The sequence below is a fragment of the Ovis canadensis genome, chromosome X (genome assembly GCF_042477335.2).
Source record: "Ovis canadensis isolate MfBH-ARS-UI-01 breed Bighorn chromosome X, ARS-UI_OviCan_v2, whole genome shotgun sequence".
Lineage (NCBI taxonomy): Eukaryota > Metazoa > Chordata > Mammalia > Artiodactyla > Bovidae > Ovis > Ovis canadensis.
Window position 1 is genome coordinate 83965477 of NC_091727.1, and position 7165 is coordinate 83972641.

Sequence of the window (7165 nt, forward strand, 5' to 3'; positions counted from 1 at the left end):
CACCCCTTCCTCCAGACAGGCCATAAATTTCTCTGTATCAATCGGAGTGTAACCTTGGGTTTATTGATTATTGATTGGCTAATTGTTTGACTGTTTGAGCACATGAGCACATAGCACGTGAATGATGGAGTTATTGGGATTGTATTTTCCTCGGCTTCCCTGGTGGCTTAGAGGTTAAAGCATCTGCCTCCAATGTGGGAGACCTGGGTTCGATCCCTGGGTTGGGAAGACCCCCTGGAGAAGGAAATGGCAACCCACTCCAGTATTCTTGCCTGGAGAATCCCATGGATGGAGGAGCCTGGTAGGCTACAGTCCACGGGGCCACAAAGAGTCAGACACGACTGAGCGATTTCACTTTCACTTTCACTTGGTTTATGTAAGTCTCAAGGAATTTGGAGTGGTGGGTTCAGACATGTACACATGGGGTATAAAAGATTTTCACAAATGCTGGTCGGGGTCCTTGGCTGAGAGGAGACTCTGCCTTGGGCCTGTCGGTGTAATAAACTGCACTCCACTATCTGCATTGTCCTTCTAAGTGAGTTTGTTTCCCAGAACTTGCTGCTACAACAATGCCTGTCCAGGTCAGGCATCCCCCTCCCCATCTTGACCACTGTTCCCACACACATGAAACCCCTTAGTTTAAACCATCCTGTTAACAGGCAGTGTTGCCCACTATAGTCTGTCTATAAAAACCCTATAACCCCTTTGTTCAGGGCTCAGAGCTGGAATGTTGACTCCTCTGGGCCCACTGGCATAATAAATCTGAGTTCTCCAACTCTCCAAGTGTGGTGCTTGGTTTCTCGATTACTGGTTTCTGAAACAGTATTGCTCAGAATGATAAAAATATCAACTTTAGAAAGCCAAAGCCTCAGGATAGCCAAGTTTCCAGTGTAACCACGACTTCAGCTTCTCAGGCTTCAGAGTTCCCTGGTCATCTTCAATGAGATCCTAACCTTTTCAAATATCACAGACATGTTTACCCAGAGCTCTTTCTGCTACTGCCTTAGAATAACTACATAATGATGATCCATAGCTTTAAATAAGCAGCTATTTCACAACTGTTTTTTCTGAGATTGTCGGCGACGGAATGAAACACCAACACTGCAGAGTGGTTTAAATCTTTATATTTTTTAACACTTTCTACTTACAGCTTTTTTATTTTATATCTTTTGCACAACCCCCTACAGGGCAAGCTGCCAAGCACTATGAATCAGAGACTATACAGTGCGCAGGCGCAGGGCGAGATAACCTTTACCTTGGCTTATTTACTGCAGCTAAGACTTTGTTTTGGGGAACTTCCTTATCAACTTAGAATCCGTTTTGTCCCAAGGTCTGTTCCTTTTGAGGAATCAGAGAAACATCCTTGTGTGCAAGCAATGTTCTTTTCCCATGGGAACAAACAGGATTTTTAGCTGAACATCTCGTTTGCAAGAATGCTCAGCCCTGGTTGACAGTCTCGTTAGCAAGCATTTCTCAATCTTCCTTAAATCTAGTTCCCTACACTGGGCAGAACATCTCGTTTGCAAGAATGTTCAGCCCTGGTTGAGAGTCTCGTTTGCAAGCACTTCTCAACCTTCTTTAAACCTAGTTCCCTACATCTCCCCCGTTTCTTTTCTTGTAGATGCTGAATAAGCGCTTGAATACGCAAAGCTTCTTCTTTCAATTGTTTCCCTTTTTGCCAGCGCCGGTAGACTGTAAAAGCAATAAAACATAAAGCAACAATTAACAAAGTATTCACAAAGGATGTTGTTAACAATGTAGATACATGCCCTAAAGGATTAAGGTTGTCTAATCCTTCTTGAAGACTTTTCAGTATATCAGAACCAAGAATATCAGGCAGCGTCTTACTAAAAGTTGACAATATAGTTTGTTCCAAATCCATAATTTCAGCAGTTAAATGCTGGTGTCCCACTAAAGACCTTTTCACCTTTTCCCAACCCTCACTCATATTAAAGGGAACAGGGGTTACACATAGGTGAGATGAGTTCCAATCACATTTCAACACACTCTTTGTAGCTAACACAGTCACTTGATCTCCTAACCAGGAAACTGTGTGTTGTAAATTCAATACATCAGTAGCCAATTGAGCGTCCAAATCATGCTGTTGTTGCCACAATAAATGAGCATCTTTATGCCATTCCCTGACAAAATCAGCAGTCTGTATGCCTTGATGCAAAGCAAGACCTGCTACAGTTGCTGTTGCTGTTACTGAAGCCACGGCGAGAATTGATGCGATGACAATGCCAAGCATTCTTCGAGATCGATGGAGAAGAGTTTGTACAGCATTCACAAGATGAGTGACAGCAAAAGAGTCCGACCAAGGTCGAGTAAGATTAACAGGCAACCAAAGTTCAGTCCGTGCTTTCACAATGACCAAAGAATAATTACTGGAATGGACCATCTTGTTTTCAACATTTTCCCACCAAGAACGATTTATACATTGAGTCAAGTTACAATCAGAACATGATATAACTCCCAAAATTTTATTCCAAATCCATTGTCTATACAGTAAAGAATAAGGAAATTTTACACATGCTATAGCAGAGTAAGATTTATTAATATGCAAATGAACTTGAAATGGCCCCTTAGTGATATCACACCTTTTTCCCCTTTCTTATTTTTTCAATGTATTCTCGAAGAGTCCGATTAGCTCTTTCAATTATAGCTTGTCCTTGACTATTATAAGGAATACCAAAAGTGTGCTTAATATGATATTGTTCTAAAAATTGAGATGATTTAGAGGATTGATATGCGGGAGCATTATCAGTTTTTAATTCTATAGGTATGCCCATAATAGCAAAACAAAATAATAAATGAGTAATAACAGAATCTGCCTTTTCTGAACTTAAAGCTGTAGCCCATTGAAAATGAGAATAAGTATCTATAGTATGATGAACATATTTCTGTTTACCGAATGAAGAAATAAAAACAACATCCATTTGCCAGATTTGGTTAGATTGTAGTCTTCTGGGATTTACTCCAGGAGGGGCAAAGGGCAAAATAAACGGTGCACATATGGAACAAGAACGAACAATGTGTTGAGCTTGTTTTCGTGTTAACGAATAAGTTTTTTGTAACCCTTTAGAATTAGTATGATGTAAGCAATGTTCTTGTGTTGCAGACTGTAAAGGATAAAGTAAGGCATCAATATTTGCATTTCCTTGAGATAATGGTCCGGGGAGAGAAGAATGAGCTCGTATATGAGTAAAAAAGACAGGGTTAGTTCGCCTAATAAATAATTGTTGAACCTGAAAAAATAATTTATCAATATTAGTTTTTAAAAGTTACCGGTAAAGTGGCTTCAGGAAGATAAATACATGAAAAAACTGCATATTTAGAATCAGAAACAATATTAATAGGAATATCAAAAAAATCCTGTAATGCCAAACAAATGGCCCAAAGTTCAGCAGGCTGCACAGGAGAAAAGGAATGTGGAACAACTTTAGAAGTAGTATCAGTCCAATAGCCAGCAGTATTTTTATTGGCATCTGTAAAAATAGTTTTTCCTTCAACTGGAATATTAGATATAGAAGATTTACACACCATTGATGTATGTCGAAGGAAATCTATCATTTTAGATTGAGGATATTGATTAGAAAAAGTCCCTGAATAAGATGCAAGAGCTATCTGCCAATTTTCATTAAACTGTAAGCAATTAGAAATTTGGGTTGAAGTAAGTTGAGTAATAATTGTTTGAGGGTCACTTCCAATTAACTGAGTAATACGGCCTCGACCTTTCAAAATAAGGAAAGCAATTCTATCTGTATAAGTAGTAAGCTTTTTTGTATAGTTATTGGGTAAAAATACCCACTCAATCAACCCTGCAGATTGAGCAATAACTCCAGTAGGAGAATAGGGAGTATGGAACACTATGAAATATATAGGTTGATCCTGTTGTAGATAAGTAAGAAACCCTTCATTCAACCGTTGCTCTACAAAGTGTAATTCCTCTTTTGCTTGAGAAGTAAGAGATCGAGGACTGTTAAGAGCAGTATCACCCTCTAAAGTAGAAAATAAATGACGCAATTGATGTGTAGGAATCCCTAACATGGGACGTAACCAGTTAATATCACCCAAAAGCTTCTGAAAATCATTAAGAGTTTTCAAATTATCTCGTCTAATTTGGACCTTTTGAGGTTTTATTCTTTGTCGTTCCAAAATAGCACCTAAATATGAAATAGGAAATTCAGTTTGAATTTTTTCAGGAGCAATTTGAAGATTAAAATCACTTAAAGCTTTCTTTACATGAATAAAAAAATGTATCTTGTTCCTCTTTACTAGGAGCTGCCAATAGAAGATCATCCATATAATGATAGAGAAGACAATTAGAAAATTGTTGTCTCACAGTAATAAGAGCACGATTAACAAACTCCTGACAAAGTGTAGGGCTATTAATCATTCCTTGAGGCAACACTGTCCATTGATAACGTTTTACGGGCTGCCCATGATTATACACTGGAATAGTAAAAGCAAATTTATTTCTTTTATTTGCAAAGGAATATTCAAAAAACAATCCTTCAAATCTAAAACCATCAAAGACCAATCCTGTGGAATCAAAGCAGGAGAAGGGAGACCTAATTGCAAAGCCCCCATAGGTTCTATACATTTGTTAACTTCCCTTAATCAGTCAACATTCTCCATTTACCAGATTTTTTCTTAATGACAAAAACAGGAGAATTCCAAGGAGACGTAGAAGGTTCAATATGGCCAGATTGAAGCTGTTCTTTTACTAATTGTTCTAAAGCCTCGAGCTTCACTTTTGGAAGCGGCCACTGCTCAACCCATTTAGGGACATCAGTTAACCATTTCAATGGGAGAGCTCGAGGAATCTGAGCAGTGGCTACAAGTTTTCCGACGAGATGGTGAGTGTTGTTCCTAAAGAAAATAAAAGATCTCTTCCCCAGATATTAATAGGTATATTAACAATGTAAAAAGAAATAGATACTTTCTTTCCATTAGACAATTGGCATGACAAAGGTTGAGTGCTTCTCCACACATCTGCTATTGATCCTAAGCCTGTTAAAACAAGAGGAATTTTTTCTTTTTTCCAGTCATTAGGCCACTGCTGGAGAGAAATAACCGAAACATCTGCTCCTGTATCTATTAATCTTTCAAACTGTTTACCTTCAATAATCAGTGACATTAAAGGACGAGAGTCATTAATAAGCATTTCCCAAAATATACTTTTTCCCGTACTTTCAAAACTATTGACTCTCTCTCCCTACCTCAGCCTTGTCGGCAGCTACTAGAAATAGGGATGTGTAAAGTGGTGCAGAAGGGTTAACAGCCTTGGAAGTTCATTTTTTATTTAATAAAACCTTTCAAAAGGCAGCAGTCATTGCTTTTACAGAATCTGAATCCTCCCCAGAACTTACATCTCTATCTGACTCAGTGGATGAATCTTTACTATCATCCGGAGGTTTGGGCGGAGGCCGAGGTAAAGCCCCCTCCTCAAGATAACATGAGACGGCCTCACTATTAGCAGCCATTAATTTTAAAGCCTGTGTTATAATGCTACATAGAGTCCACAGCCTTAAAGGAATCAGGTTTCCTTTTTGATGCTGCCTTCTTAACTCTTTTGGCACCATTTTCCATTCCTTCAAATTCAGCTGTACTTCTTTTTGATATTGAAACCAATAACAATGCTGCTGTATAAGACAGAATAACTCACTCAAGCGGCGAGTAGACGTTTCAATTCCTATAGAATGCAGGAGCCCCTTAACCAGCTCCATATATTGTGACTTTAAAGACGGGGAATTCCCCATAGTTTTTTCTTTTTCTTTTTTCTTTTTTCTGTTCTTTTTCTCTTATTTTTCTTATTTTCTCGAAAGTCCCCCTTTCAGCGTTTTGCTCCGGGGTGCTCTCACTTTCGGATTTTTATTTTTATTTTTTCTCTTTTTCTCGAAAGTCCCCCTTTCAGCCTTTTGCTCCGGGGTGTTTACCCTTTGGGATTTTTATTTTTCTCTTTTTCTCGAAAGTCCCCCTATCAGCCTTTTGCTCCGGGGTGTTTACCCTTTCGGATTTTTATTTTTCTCTTTTTCTCGAAAGTCCCCCTATCAGCCTTTTGCCCCGGGGTTCTTACCCTTTCGGTTCCGTCGAGCCCCACGTTGGGCGCCAGATGTCGGCGACGGAATGAAACACCAACACTGCAGAGTGGTTTAAATCTTTATATTTTTTTAACACTTTCTACTTACAGCTGCTTTATTTTATATCTTTTGCACAACCCCCTACAGGGCAAGCTGCCAAGCACTATGATTCAGAGACTATACAGTGCGCAGGCGCAGGGCGAGATAACCTTTACCTTGGCTTATTTACTGCAGCTAAGACTTTGTTTTGGGGAACTTCCTTATCAACTTAGAATCCGTTTTGTCCCAAGGTCTGTTCCTTTTAAGGAATCAGAGAAACATCCTTGTGTGCAAGCAATGTTCTTTTCCCATGGGAACAAACAGGATTTTTAGCTGAACATCTCATTTGCAAGAATGCTCAGCCCTGGTTGACAGTCTCGTTAGCAAGCATTTCTCAATCTTCCTTAAATCTAGTTCCCTACACTGGGCAGAACATCTCGTTTGCAAGAATGCTCAGCCCTGGTTGAGAGTCTCGTTTGCAAGCACTTCTCAACCTTCTTTAAACCTAGTTCCCTACACTGGGCAGAACATCTCGTTTGCAAGAATGCTCAGCCCTGGTTGAGAGTCTCGTTTGCAAGCACTTCTCAACCTTCTTTAAACCTAGTTCCCTACAGAGATAATCTCAGTTCCCTACACAACACAGACACTGTCACTAAAATTTCAGGGGGAGTTATAATCACTTTCCAGCAAGGGAATGAGATCATGGTGTCCCCAACTTTTACTCAGGGCTCAAATGGCCGCTTTCCATACCTGTTGATTGTGGACAGTGCAGCCACTATCCCCACAGGAAATGGCACTTGGTAAGTCACATTTTTTTTTTTCTGAGATAGTTCTTATATTGTTAAAAAGAACTGTACCTGGATACAACAGTATTGCTCGCTGGTGTGAACACAGTTTACAATTATACAGGGGAGATTTTATTTTTTGACAGAAGCAGAGGCAGGAGCTGCCCTTTTCTACCAGCTTCAGGATGACCTGGCATGCCTCCGTGGACAAACAACCTCACCTGCCAATTCAGCAAACAAAGGATGTTTTGGCCA

General features: G+C 39.5%; 1 long non-coding RNA gene across 1 annotated transcript; it reads right to left on the minus strand.

Annotated features, from left to right (window-relative positions):
- Positions 1-1109: 1109 nt before the first annotated feature.
- LOC138930384 (uncharacterized) lies at positions 1110-6705 on the minus strand. Its single transcript, XR_011446175.1, has 2 exons — positions 6083-6705; positions 1110-5016 (listed from the first exon to the last, which is right to left on the minus strand). It is a non-coding gene; the product is annotated as an uncharacterized lncRNA (long non-coding RNA).
- Between the last annotated feature and the right edge of the window lie 460 nt (positions 6706-7165).